Below are 15,669 nucleotides of genomic sequence, written 5' to 3'. Positions count from 1 at the left end.
CTGTTGATCATCAACAGCATCTTCTCCTCATTCTCTGTAATCTCGGTTTACAAGATGCTGCTCTCTCCTGGTGCTCCTCCTACCTCTTCCAGTGCTCTTTTAGTGTTTCTTTCTTTTTCTCTGCCTCTTCTCCCAAACCCACCTCTTTTGGGATTCCCCAAGGTTCTGTCCTTGATCCCCTACTGTTCTCTGTCTATACTGCCTCCCTTGGTAAACTCATCAGCTCCTTTGGCTTCCATTATCATTTATATGCAAATGACATGCAAATCTGCCTGTCCTCTCTTGATCTCCTTCCGCTCATCTTGAACCGTGTCTCTGACTGCCTCTCTGCAATTTGCAACTGGGTGGCTGCTCACTTCCTTAAACTCAACCTGTCCAAAACTTAACTTCTGGTCTTTCCTCCCTCATGTGTTGCTACTCCTGTGTCTGTCTCCCTCCAATTCAATGGAACTACCATTACCGCTACCTCGCAGGTCCGTTGCCTAGGTGTTCTCTTTGACTCAAACCTCTCTATCACCCCTCATGTTCATTTGATCGCCAAATCCTGCCACTTCCACATCAAAAACATAGCGCGCATCTGCCCATCTAGAATTAGGTACGCCCTAGTGCATATTCTCGGGGTTCGCCCCGGGTGGTTCGCCCCGGGTGGTGTGCCGTGGAAACCAGAGGACACCCACATCAACCAAAAAACATGGGCCGTATCGCCCTGCATGCGGAACTGGGGGGTCACCCCAGGTGGTGTGCCATGAAAAAATACCCAGAGGACACCCACATAGATTTCACCCTTGGGTGCAGTATAGAGGTATGACCCTGTAAGGGGTAACCATATAGTAAAACCCTGGATGGGTTAAAGTAATCACAGACAATCCCCTGAGGGAGGGGAGATAGGGGTATGTCCCTTTAAATTGCTGTATAATATTCAGCGATAGTATGTATCATATAAGCCTTCAAATACCATTGTGAAAATATATATACACATATGCATGCATTTCTCTTTGCCTCCCTGAGGCAGATACACATAAACGTGTTACACTTCTGCAGCCTTAGGGACAGACTGCCCGAAAAAATTATTGCTTTCCCCTGCACCTTTGAAACGCAGGAGGCAGGGGAGAGAGCGGGGAGTCCCCCTGAGGGCGATCACCGGTACCGTGGCGGCGGTCGGGTGAATACCGAGCATAAGATGGAGTCTACAGCCCACACAAGTGGCTCAGGTAGTGCAGCTGATCCAGGATGGCACATCAATGCGAGCTGTGGAAAGAAGGTTTGCTGTGTCTGTCAGCGTAGTATCCAGAGCATGGAGGCGCTACCAGGAGACAAGCCAGTACATCAGGAGACGTGGAGGAGGCCGTAGGAGGGCAACAACCCAGCAGCAGGACCGCTACCTCCGCCTTTGTGCAAGGAGGAACAGGAGGAGAACTGCCAGAGCCCTGCATTTGAGCAGGCCACAAATGTGCATGTGTCTGCTCAAATGGTCAGAAACAGACTCCATGAGGGTGGTATGAGGGCCCGACGTCCACAGGTGGGGGTTGTGCACTGTGCAGGACGTTTGGCATTTGCCAGAGAACACCAAGATTGGCAAATTCGCCTCTGGCGCCCTGTGTTCTTCACAGATGAAAGCAGGTTCACACTGGTCCTCAGACCCCTTGTGAGACCATATGCTGGTGCGGACCAGACCTCAATGGGTTGAAAAATTTGATTTCCATTTTTTTTATTTTTGTGTGATTTTGTTGTAAGCACATTCAACTATGTAAAGAACAAAGTATTTCAGAAGAATATTTAATTCATTCAGATCTAGGATGTGCTATTTTTGTGTTCCCTTTATTTCCCTTTATATCAGTTATATATGAAACAATAATCAGCTCAATGTTAACTAATAAATTAAAACAATAAAAAAACTCAATAAAATATATACAGTATACTCCAAGAGTAAACACCATTCCACATCCTCTGAACACACAATTGTTTTTTATATAGTATGGTATGTTTCCAACGTGTTAGTTTAACCAGATTTTGAACTTTAATATAATTCTTTACAAGATTATTCCAGAAGACATTTCAAACAAATTATTTGTTTCTTGCCAATAATCTACCTCAGACTGGACTCCAATAATGAGCAGTCTCAATGAAGATAAAACATCTTTTTATCACCTTTGCTTTTAATCCATCATTAATACGTCAAATGTGATGCTTAAATCACAGAGCATTTAATGGAAGTGATCAATGTTAAGTGGATGGTGGCAAAAGACACTCATATGTCTAGATCAGGGGTAGGCAACCTTCGGCTCTACAGATGTTTTGGACTACATCTCCCATAATGCTTTTACAGCCATATTGCTGGCAAAGCATCAAGGGAGATGTAGTCCACAACATCTGTAGAGCCGAAGGTTGCCTACCCCTGGTCTAGATGCAAAACATTACTGAATATAGCTTTTTATTTAATGCTGAGAGCATTGGGGTAACTCAGGAAGGATAATCAATCTATCATTTTAGTCTAATTACCATAAGGGACACTTTAGTCACCAGGGACACACTATGCTCACCAAAACAACTACAGCCTAATGTAGTTGTTCAGGTGAGCATAGTGTGTCCCTGCAGCCTTTTTGTTGTAAACACTGCCTTTTCAGAGAAAAGGCAGTGTTTACATTTCTCGCAAGGAACACCTCTATTTGCCACTGGAGGTGCTTCCTGGGGCAGGCTGCACAGTGTGCAGAATTGACATTCAGCATCTCCACACTCTGCATGGAGACAAACTTTCCCCATAGAGATGCATTGATTTAATGCATCTCTACGAGGAGATACTGATTGACGAAGCCGGCATTTAGCCCTACCTTGCCTATGGGAAAGCATTGGATTGGCTAAGATCATCAATTCTGATGATGTCAGCCAAGGAGGTAAATCAGGATGGGGCCTTTCCTGCTGGCTCTTTCCTCTGCAAAAGTAAAGTACTTCAACACCCTCATAAGCACACTGTCCCGCCAACCCAAATACATATGTCACACTTTTAATGATCTTCTTTGCCCTTTTGATTCCCCTCCTCCTACAACCTTGTCCGCCACAAACTTTGCAACTCACTTCATGAGAAGATTTCTACAATCAGGAAAGAGATCTCTAATATCTCTCCCTCCCAAACCCCACTGCCTTCGCTGGTCTATGCTCATCAGCACCTAGCAGAAGAGGTTTCCACTCTGCACCAGTCCTCCCGCCCCACCACTCGTTCCCTCGATCCTCTTCCCTCATATCTTGTCTGCACTCTGTCTCCCTCTCTTGCTTTTTCTCTCACTAGAATTTTCAATCTCTCCTTTTCCTTTGGCACATTTCCTTCACCCTTCAAACATGCAACTGTAACCCCAATTCTGAAATAGCCCAACCTTGACCCCAACTCCCACTCCAATTAACTCCCTATCTCGCCACTGCCATTTGCCTCCAAGAGCCTTGAGAGAATTGTGTATGCAAGATTGACAGACTTCCTCGAACCCAACTCTTTGCTTGACCCGTTTCAGTCTGGATTCCGCGCTCGTCATTCTGTCAAAATGGCTGTGACCAAAGTATACAACTATTTAATCACACGGCCATTACTCTATACTAATTCTCCTTGATTTTTCTGCTGTCTTTGACTCTGTGGATCATCAACAGCATCTTCTCCTCATTCTCTGTAATCTCGGTTTACAAGATGCTGCTCTCTCCTGGTGCTCCTCCTACCTCTTCCAGTGCTCTTTTAGTGTTTCTTTCTTTTTCTCTGCCTCTTCTCCCAAACCCACCTCTTTTGGGATTCCCCAAGGTTCTGTCCTTGATCCCCTACTGTTCTCTGTCTATACTGCCTCCCTTGGTAAACTCATCAGCTCCTTTGGCTTCCATTATCATTTATATGCAAATGACATGCAAATCTGCCTGTCCTCTCTTGATCTCCTTCCGCTCATCTTGAACCGTGTCTCTGACTGCCTCTCTGCAATTTGCAACTGGGTGGCTGCTCACTTCCTTAAACTCAACCTGTCCAAAACTTAACTTCTGGTCTTTCCTCCCTCATGTGTTGCTACTCCTGTGTCTGTCTCCCTCCAATTCAATGGAACTACCATTACCGCTACCTCGCAGGTCCGTTGCCTAGGTGTTCTCTTTGACTCAAACCTCTCTATCACCCCTCATGTTCATTTGATCGCCAAATCCTGCCACTTCCACATCAAAAACATAGCGCGCATCTGCCCCTATTTAACACCGGACACAGCTTAGGTGCTGGTGTATGCCATTGTTCTCACTCCACTTCACTACTGCAAACCCTTTCTCAGTAGTCTTACGTGTTCCCAGCTTGCACCGTGGCCATTTTTAATGAATGCAGTGGGAAGGCTCATTTTCCTGTCCGCCTGCCCCTCTCACGCCTTTCCCCTCTGTCAGTCCCTACATTGGCTTCCAGTAAGATATAGGGCTAAATTTAAGATACTGGTGCTTGCACACAAGTCCCTACATAAAGCTGCTCCAACCTACCTATCCTTTCTAATACACAAGTATGTCCTGTCTAGGCCCCTGTGCTCTGCCGAAGACCTACGTCTATGTTCTGTCCCACCTTTGAAGCTCGACTTCAAGACTTCTCCAGGGCTGCACCTTTTCTGTGGAACTCCCTTCCCTTCCCCATTTGACTTTGAGCTCTTGACAAAGGCGTGTGAGCACGCCGAAACGCGCGTCGAGCGTTTTGCCGTTATTTTTAATACTGGGGGATGCATTTGGCTAACTAATAACGGGGGAAGTTTGCTCTGGTTATGGACCGACTGACTATGCTTTGATTGGAGACTGTTAGGCTACCTTTTTCTTCTAGCAGCAATAATAGTCAGTCCTGGTAGCACTAATGAATAGGGAACTTTGCAGTTTGTGTTCACATATAGGGAAATAGACGTTTTGGAGGCAGTACTAACCTCTCTGGTCAGCTAGACAGTCTGTGGGGTACATATAACGCTAGGCTGCCTTGAAGCAGCAGTTTATATTTATTTTTATTATTTTTTATTCTTTGGAAATTTTTGAATATACTTATGAGTGAGACCGGAGTGGGACAATATCATGGTTAGCTGGATTACTCTCCTGCACTGTGTAGCACTGTATAGTGGTAGGCTGTTTTGAAATAGCAGCTTAATTAAGTGTACATAGGGGCTGGACCGGCTGTTCCATATACTCTCAACCGATGTATGTACTCAATACTACTGCTGACCTCCTTGGGAGGCACTCTATATATGTGTGTTATATTTAAGTCCCACAGGCATACCCTGCACTATCAGCTGTTCAGCAGGCAATAAAAACTGCATTGTAACTAATCGAACTGAATGTCTTGTCGAGACTAGGGTATGATTACTCTCTGTAGGCTACTAGAGAAATATTAAGTTTACTTTTGAGGCACCCAAACCTGGTAATATCTGGTAATATCTGGTGAGAAGTACTCCCATCTACTATCCACTGGAGCTGTATATAGACTTATGGGTATTGCTTTTTTGCCCTGACTAACTGAGCAGCTCCTGATATACCGATATTCTGCTGTATAAATATAGAGTAGTATTCATAGAGTACACTCTCCTCCAACTTAATATAGACTTTACTGAATCAACATACATTTGGACGGACACCATATGATTACATAGAGGTTATGTGGGTCTGTTACTAACTGTATATATTTATATAGGAACTAGGGGTGTTTGTTCCTAATTGCGTATACCTACCATTAGAATCTATTAATAACAACTGTGGCCCCACGTTTATTAGCCGGGATATCCACAAAGCCCTCTATGTACGTAGGGCTAGGGTGCTCGAAATATCTGTCTTAGTATAGATTATAATATATACCGTATCCTAACTTAATACTATACTTCAGATATTTCCCTTGTCACCCTCATTACTATTGTGGAATACCCATACTGCATCCACCCAGTTTTTAATTCACTTATAATTTACACGAGTTTTTCACTATTTTTACACTATGTTTCTGTTTTGTCCGTAAGCGGCTTAATAAAGGGTATATCCCACAATTATTTTTACTTTAAGTTCTGAGATATCATTCTGTGGAATAGACGCCCAACTGGTTCATCTTTGTGGGTGCTACTATCTCACTATTAGTCTTTTTCTTTCCCTATATATATATATACATATGTTTATATATATATGTATATATATTTAATTTTTTTAATATTTTTATTTATATATAGGTATATATATATATAGTGATATATACGTATATATTTACGTATATAGATATATATATATATATTATTTAGTTCTACATGTATTTTGATAACAATATATATATATATATATATATATATATATTAATATCACAATACAGTTAGAACGAAATAACACACATCTATATATTTTGTAATTATTTATTTTTAATTATTTTTGTAATTTTATTTTTTTACGTATTTATATATTTTTTTATATTATATATAAATATATATAACGATAATTATGTATATATTTAATCAGTATCAGTCTACGTGTAATTTGATATTAATATATATATATATATATATAATTATATATATATTAATAGTAAAATACACCTAGACAGTGTATGTGTCTGTATGTATATGTGTATATATATACTTAGATCATATATATATATATATATATATATATATATATATATATATATGATCTAAGTATTTAATAATTTTTTTTTTACACTTATTTATCTTTTTTTTTATTTGATTTCAGCCAGCAGGGGGACTACCTGTCATTACAGGCAGTCCCCCTGCTGGCAATGCAGCAGGCAGCTATCCCGGCCATGTGATTGTGAGGTCCTCGCAAGGACCTAACTCTAACATGGCCGCGGGGGCTCCTTGGGAGTCCCCCCAACCGCGATCGCCGGCGTGGGATCGCCAGCGACCGGGTATGTAAAAAAATAAAAAACGGAGGGCGTACAATAACGCCCGGCGGCGTTCAGAGCCGCTTTAAAAAGGATGTAATTGTACGCCCTCCGGTCTTAAAGGGTTAAACTTTTAGCAGGTTTTAATCCCCACACCATGACTCCTCTCCTGCAATTGTTAAAAATAACCTACTAAGCCCAGAGTGAATGCTTTTCTAGCAACTGTCACAATTCGGGGAACCCAACACGCTAACACACACACAGACACACACACACAAAGTGTGCAGTACCGGTCCTTAGAGTGGCCGGGTTGAGCACACACAGAATAGTCAGGAGACAAGCCGAGTAAGGGGAACCAGAAAACAGAATAACGAGAAACAAGCCGAGGTCAAAGGGTAGGAGAAAGTCACAAAGTCAGTATAACAAGCCAGAGAGTACGTAACCAGAAAGCACACGTTCAGAATCAATACTATAAAGCAAAGACCACAACAGGGCAGGGAGGAACAGGAAAGGTAAGTATTTAAACCAGAAGGTTAATTCTGATTGGATAATTTCCAATCAGAATTAACAATCACACGTGGGAGATATCTAAACCTCCCACTGTGATTGAGGCACTGTGCCTTTAACGCCGGGTCAGGTGACTGACCCCGGCGTGTAACAAATTGGGTGGTCTCCCAGCGTGCAGCGTCATGCATGCTGCCGCTGGGGGACTTGGAGGAAGACGCAGGCGGCATCCGTGGCTGGGAGGATGCCAACCGCCGAACACATGGCAGGAAGGGGACCGCGGACGGCTGGAGGGTGAGTGCCGCGAACGGACTGCAGCCTCCCCTCGCAGCCGCCCGCGGGATCCTGACATTATCCCCCCTCGAAGACCGCCCGGAGGGCGGGAAGCAGAAGGCTTTAAAGGAAACCGGGCATGAAAGGAGCGGACCAAAGAGGGAGCGTGCAAATCAGAGCTCGAAACCCAAGACCGCTCCTCAGGGCCGTACCCCTTCCAATCCACCAGATATTGCAGCCGACCCCTAGAAACACGAGAGTCGAGAAGGGCAGCCACCTCGTACAGGTCACTGGGGACCGCGCGAGGGGAAACGGGCCGACTGAGGGGACGAGAGAAACGGTTACACAGCAAGGGTTTCAAAAGCGAGACGTGAAACGTGTTCGGAATACGCATGGAAGGAAGCAGGTCAAGGGAGTAGGAAACGGGGTTAACCCTACGTACCCCCTTGTAGGGACCAAGAAATCTGGGAGCAAATTTCATCGAGGGATCCTTGAGACGGAGGTTCCTGGAGGACAACCATACCCTATCACCCAGAACATAAGAAGGGGCCGCATCCCTACGGCGATCAGCAAACCTCTTCTTAGCAGCTGCTGAACGAGACAGCGCAACATGGACCTGATCCCACATCTTCCACAAAGAGGCAAGGTGCTGGTCCAAGGCGGGCATTCCCTTGTCGGAGAACGCACCGGGAAGGACAGAAGGCCGAAACCCATAAGCAACCTCAAAAGGACTTAAGCCAGTAGACGAGCGAGACACCGTATTCCTGGCAAACTCAGCCCATGGAAGGAGGTGAGACCAGTCGTCCTGGTGCGCATTAGTGAAGCAGCGCAAATACAATTCCACAGACTGGTTAGCACGTTCGGCTGCACCATTAGATTGCGGGTGATAGGAGGAAGTGAACGACAAGGAGACCCCCATCTCAGCACAAAAGCCCCTCCAAAACCGAGAGACAAATTGAGGACCCCTGTCAGACACGATATCCTGAGGAACCCCATGCAAGCGGAACACTTCTTTGGCAAACACCTGAGCCAACTGAACCGCAGAAGGAAGCTTTCTAAGCGGAATAAAGTGCGCCATTTTAGAGAACCTATCCGTCACAGTCAATATCACTGTCTGACCATCAGAAAGAGGAAGGTCTACAATGAAATCCATGGATAAGTGGGTCCATGGTTTCTTTGGTATAGACAGAGGCAAGAGTAGACCCTGGGGTCTCACATTAGGGGACTTACACTGCGTACAGACCCGACAAGCCTGTACAAAATCTACTACGTCCTGCTTAAGTGAAGGCCACCAGAACTGTTGAAGGAGGCCCTTATAGGTTTTGGTTACCCCCAGATGACCAGCAGTTTTGGCGATGTGAAATAAAGTTACCAGCCGGCGTCTCAGGGGGTGCTTGGGTTTGGTATGCCTTAATACTATCAAGAAAAGGAGACGAAACAACCAAACGGGTAGCAGCTATTATCTGAGACGCAGGAACAATAGGTACAGGAGTCGGGTTAACAAATTCTAAAGGTTCATGCTGTCGGGAGATAGCGTCAGCTTTGGCATTACGGCAACCAGGTCTATAGGTAATAACGTATTGGAAACGTGAAAGAAATAGAGACCATCTAGCCTGCCGGACAGATAACCTTCTAGCGTCAGCTATATAGGAGAGATTTTTATGATCAGTAATAACCATGATTTTGTGTCTAGAACCCTCTAATAAGTACCTCCATTCCTTAAAAGCTAACACAATAGCTAATAGTTCCCTGTTCCCAACATCGTAATTCTTTTCTGGATCGGACAACCTTTTTGAAAAATAACAACAGGGATGGAGGGGTTCGTCATGCGATAACCTCTGTGACAGTACTGCTCCCACACCCGATTCAGAAGCGTCTACTTCCATAACAAAGGGAAGAGAAGGATTAGGGTGGTGCAGTACTGGAGCAGAAGCAAATGCCTTCTTGAGAGTTTCGAAGGCCTTAAGGGCTTCGGGCGTCCAAACCCTAGGTTGTAGACCTTTTTTAGTCAGCTTCGTTATAGGAGAGATAAGGGGTGAAAAGTTCTTTATAAATTTCCTATAATAGTTGGCAAATCCTATAAAACGCTGGATAGCCTTAAGTCCTTGGGGAAGTGGCCAGGACAGTATGGCTTCCAATTTAGCAGGATCCATACTGAAACCCTGTTCAGTAATTATATATCCAAGAAATTGCACAGAGGTTTGATCGAACAAACATTTTTCTAACTTACAGTAGAGTCCGTTCTGTGATAATTTCTTGAGCACCATCCTAACATGATTATGGTGTGACTTCAAATCAGGGGAATACACAAGTATGTCGTCAAGGTACACCACGGCACAGACATGCAAAAGATCCCTAAGGACATCGTTTATGAGGTCCTGAAACACAGCAGGGGCATTACACAGTCCAAAAGGCATGACCAGATATTCGTAATGCCCACTGCGCGTATTAAGCGCTGTTTTCCACTCGTCATTCTCCTTTATACGGACAAGGTTATAAGCCCCCCTGAGGTCTAATTTGGTGAAGAACTTAGAACCTTTCACACGATCAAACAACTCAGTGATGAGGGGGAAAGGGTAGGCGTTTTTAATCGTTATGTTGTTCAGACCCCTGTAGTCTATACATGGCCACAAAAAAGAAACCAGCACCAGCAGGAGAGGAGGACCTTCTAATAAAACCTTTACTTAAGGATTCCCGTATGTACTTCTCCATGATCTGGTTTTCTTTCTCAGAAAGAGGGTAGACCTTACCCCTAGGAGGCATAGTACCCGGTAACAGGTTTATGGCGCAGTCATACTCCCGATGTGGGTGTAGCTTATCTGCCTCCCTTTTTTCAAAAACCAAGGTCTGCATATACAGAAGGGACAGAAACAGAAAGTGGTTTAGCCGTGGGCACATTGAGTGAACAAACAGGACGTACATGAGCCATACAGTCTCGTTGACAAGATTCCCCCCAGGAGAGTATATCTAAACAACCCCAGTCAAGTACCGGGTTGTGCTTAGCTAACCAGGGAAAACCCAGAACGATGGAAGCAGTAGGGGAGTCAATTATTTGGAAGGTTAACCTTTCCTTGTGCAAAGCACCCACAGACATAATGATTTCTTGGGTTTCATGGGTTACCAGAGGTTTCTCAAGCGGTCTACCATCTATGGCGTCAACGGCCAAGGGTGTGGCCTTTTGGATCAAAGTCAAGGTTGCAGTTTTGGCAAAGTTCTCATCCATAAGGTTGTCTGCCGCACCTGAATCGATCAAGGCTTTAGTTGTTATGGTGGTTTTATTGACCAAAAGAGAAACCGTAATAAACGGTCTGGAGATGGACACATGAAGGGACAAAGTCATAACACCCCGGGCCGACCCCTCTCTAGGCCTTAGGTGCTGTAGTTTCCCTGTACCTTAGGGCAGGCATCACAGTGGTGCCCCCTCTTTCCACAATAAAGGCATAACCCCTCCCTTCTATGGTACGCTCTTTCAGCCTCAGTTAACCCCGTAGCGCCCAATTGCATGGGTTCAGGGGATGGTGGCCTATGAGCGGGTAGTGCTAGTAATGCAGTACTGGGTAGAGCAGGTAACACCCGTGTATCCAGCCGTCTTTGACTACGCCTCTCTCTAATACGGTTATCAATAAGGATCACATGGTCTATAACATCATCCAAAAGAACAGGATGCTATTTCATCCAGTATGTAAGCGGCCAAACCCTCCTGAAAGGCTGTTACGAGGGCGTCATTGTTCCAAACCACTTCAGCTGCTAGAGTGCGGAATTCGATAGTGTAATCCGCTACAGATCTATTACCCTGTCGTACCCTAAGCAGAGCTTTGCCAGCAGAAGCAACCCTACCGGGTTGATCAAATGTGCGTTTGAAAGCGGTCAAAAAGTCTGCAAAGGACATTGGGGAAGCATTCTCCAAATGGATGTCGATTTGGTTGAGGAAACCACGACACAATGATGGGTCACCACTGTAGCGCTGTGGCAGCGTCATATGCACTACATGAGCAGGAACGGGTACCGGAGTGGGAATGGGCTCGGGCACAGCAGCAGCAGCCTCCTGAACGGCAGGCTGCAAGTGTGCAGTACGAGCCAGTATGGTTTGCAAAGCTTGAGCAAACTGATCCATACGGTGGTCCAAGCCATCCATTCTAGCCTCCTGATTAACTAGGAGCTGTGGTATGTGAGCAGGTTCCATTATGGCCCTGTTGTAATGTCACGATTCGGGGAACCCAACACGCTAACACACACACAGACACACACACACAAAGTGTGCAGTACCGGTCCTTAGAGTGGCCGGGTTGAGCACACACAGAATAGTCAGGAGACAAGCCGAGTAAGGGGAACCAGAAAACAGAATAACGAGAAACAAGCCGAGGTCAAAGGGTAGGAGAAAGTCACAAAGTCAGTATAACAAGCCAGAGAGTACGTAACCAGAAAGCACACGTTCAGAATCAATACTATAAAGCAAAGACCACAACAGGGCAGGGAGGAACAGGAAAGGTAAGTATTTAAACCAGAAGGTTAATTCTGATTGGATAATTTCCAATCAGAATTAACAATCACACGTGGGAGATATCTAAACCTCCCACTGTGATTGAGGCACTGTGCCTTTAACGCCGGGTCAGGTGACTGACCCCGGCGTGTAACAAATTGGGTGGTCTCCCAGCGTGCAGCGTCATGCATGCTGCCGCTGGGGGACTTGGAGGAAGACGCAGGCGGCATCCGTGGCTGGGAGGATGCCAACCGCCGAACACATGGCAGGAAGGGGACCGCGGACGGCTGGAGGGTGAGTGCCGCGAACGGACTGCAGCCTCCCCTCGCAGCCGCCCGCGGGATCCTGACATTATCCCCCCTCGAAGACCGCCCGGAGGGCGGGAAGCAGAAGGCTTTAAAGGAAACCGGGCATGAAAGGAGCGGACCAAAGAGGGAGCGTGCAAATCAGAGCTCGAAACCCAAGACCGCTCCTCAGGGCCGTACCCCTTCCAATCCACCAGATATTGCAGCCGACCCCTAGAAACACGAGAGTCGAGAAGGGCAGCCACCTCGTACAGGTCACTGGGGACCGCGCGAGGGGAAACGGGCCGACTGAGGGGACGAGAGAAACGGTTACACAGCAAGGGTTTCAAAAGCGAGACGTGAAACGTGTTCGGAATACGCATGGAAGGAAGCAGGTCAAGGGAGTAGGAAACGGGGTTAACCCTACGTACCCCCTTGTAGGGACCAAGAAATCTGGGAGCAAATTTCATCGAGGGATCCTTGAGACGGAGGTTCCTGGAGGACAACCATACCCTATCACCCAGAACATAAGAAGGGGCCGCATCCCTACGGCGATCAGCAAACCTCTTCTTAGCAGCTGCTGAACGAGACAGCGCAACATGGACCTGATCCCACATCTTCCACAAAGAGGCAAGGTGCTGGTCCAAGGCGGGCATTCCCTTGTCGGAGAACGCACCGGGAAGGACAGAAGGCCGAAACCCATAAGCAACCTCAAAAGGACTTAAGCCAGTAGACGAGCGAGACACCGTATTCCTGGCAAACTCAGCCCATGGAAGGAGGTGAGACCAGTCGTCCTGGTGCGCATTAGTGAAGCAGCGCAAATACAATTCCACAGACTGGTTAGCACGTTCGGCTGCACCATTAGATTGCGGGTGATAGGAGGAAGTGAACGACAAGGAGACCCCCATCTCAGCACAAAAGCCCCTCCAAAACCGAGAGACAAATTGAGGACCCCTGTCAGACACGATATCCTGAGGAACCCCATGCAAGCGGAACACTTCTTTGGCAAACACCTGAGCCAACTGAACCGCAGAAGGAAGCTTTCTAAGCGGAATAAAGTGCGCCATTTTAGAGAACCTATCCGTCACAGTCAATATCACTGTCTGACCATCAGAAAGAGGAAGGTCTACAATGAAATCCATGGATAAGTGGGTCCATGGTTTCTTTGGTATAGACAGAGGCAAGAGTAGACCCTGGGGTCTCACATTAGGGGACTTACACTGCGTACAGACCCGACAAGCCTGTACAAAATCTACTACGTCCTGCTTAAGTGAAGGCCACCAGAACTGTTGAAGGAGGCCCTTATAGGTTTTGGTTACCCCCAGATGACCAGCAGTTTTGGCGATGTGAAATAAAGTTACCAGCCGGCGTCTCAGGGGGTGCTTGGGTTTGGTATGCCTTAATACTATCAAGAAAAGGAGACGAAACAACCAAACGGGTAGCAGCTATTATCTGAGACGCAGGAACAATAGGTACAGGAGTCGGGTTAACAAATTCTAAAGGTTCATGCTGTCGGGAGATAGCGTCAGCTTTGGCATTACGGCAACCAGGTCTATAGGTAATAACGTATTGGAAACGTGAAAGAAATAGAGACCATCTAGCCTGCCGGACAGATAACCTTCTAGCGTCAGCTATATAGGAGAGATTTTTATGATCAGTAATAACCATGATTTTGTGTCTAGAACCCTCTAATAAGTACCTCCATTCCTTAAAAGCTAACACAATAGCTAATAGTTCCCTGTTCCCAACATCGTAATTCTTTTCTGGATCGGACAACCTTTTTGAAAAATAACAACAGGGATGGAGGGGTTCGTCATGCGATAACCTCTGTGACAGTACTGCTCCCACACCCGATTCAGAAGCGTCTACTTCCATAACAAAGGGAAGAGAAGGATTAGGGTGGTGCAGTACTGGAGCAGAAGCAAATGCCTTCTTGAGAGTTTCGAAGGCCTTAAGGGCTTCGGGCGTCCAAACCCTAGGTTGTAGACCTTTTTTAGTCAGCTTCGTTATAGGAGAGATAAGGGGTGAAAAGTTCTTTATAAATTTCCTATAATAGTTGGCAAATCCTATAAAACGCTGGATAGCCTTAAGTCCTTGGGGAAGTGGCCAGGACAGTATGGCTTCCAATTTAGCAGGATCCATACTGAAACCCTGTTCAGTAATTATATATCCAAGAAATTGCACAGAGGTTTGATCGAACAAACATTTTTCTAACTTACAGTAGAGTCCGTTCTGTGATAATTTCTTGAGCACCATCCTAACATGATTATGGTGTGACTTCAAATCAGGGGAATACACAAGTATGTCGTCAAGGTACACCACGGCACAGACATGCAAAAGATCCCTAAGGACATCGTTTATGAGGTCCTGAAACACAGCAGGGGCATTACACAGTCCAAAAGGCATGACCAGATATTCGTAATGCCCACTGCGCGTATTAAGCGCTGTTTTCCACTCGTCATTCTCCTTTATACGGACAAGGTTATAAGCCCCCCTGAGGTCTAATTTGGTGAAGAACTTAGAACCTTTCACACGATCAAACAACTCAGTGATGAGGGGGAAAGGGTAGGCGTTTTTAATCGTTATGTTGTTCAGACCCCTGTAGTCTATACATGGCCACAAAAAAGAAACCAGCACCAGCAGGAGAGGAGGACCTTCTAATAAAACCTTTACTTAAGGATTCCCGTATGTACTTCTCCATGATCTGGTTTTCTTTCTCAGAAAGAGGGTAGACCTTACCCCTAGGAGGCATAGTACCCGGTAACAGGTTTATGGCGCAGTCATACTCCCGATGTGGGTGTAGCTTATCTGCCTCCCTTTTTTCAAAAACCAAGGTCTGCATATACAGAAGGGACAGAAACAGAAAGTGGTTTAGCCGTGGGCACATTGAGTGAACAAACAGGACGTACATGAGCCATACAGTCTCGTTGACAAGATTCCCCCCAGGAGAGTATATCTAAACAACCCCAGTCAAGTACCGGGTTGTGCTTAGCTAACCAGGGAAAACCCAGAACGATGGAAGCAGTAGGGGAGTCAATTATTTGGAAGGTTAACCTTTCCTTGTGCAAAGCACCCACAGACATAATGATTTCTTGGGTTTCATGGGTTACCAGAGGTTTCTCAAGCGGTCTACCATCTATGGCGTCAACGGCCAAGGGTGTGGCCTTTTGGATCAAAGTCAAGGTTGCAGTTTTGGCAAAGTTCTCATCCATAAGGTTGTCTGCCGCACCTGAATCGATCAAGGCTTTAGTTGTTATGGTGGTTTTATTGACCAAAAGAGAAACCGTAAT

Source organism: Pelobates fuscus, chromosome 3 (genome assembly GCF_036172605.1).
Source record: "Pelobates fuscus isolate aPelFus1 chromosome 3, aPelFus1.pri, whole genome shotgun sequence".
Classification (NCBI taxonomy): Eukaryota; Metazoa; Chordata; class Amphibia; order Anura; family Pelobatidae; genus Pelobates; species Pelobates fuscus.
The sequence above is the reverse complement of the archived record's forward strand: the minus strand, read 5'-3'. Positions refer to the sequence as shown.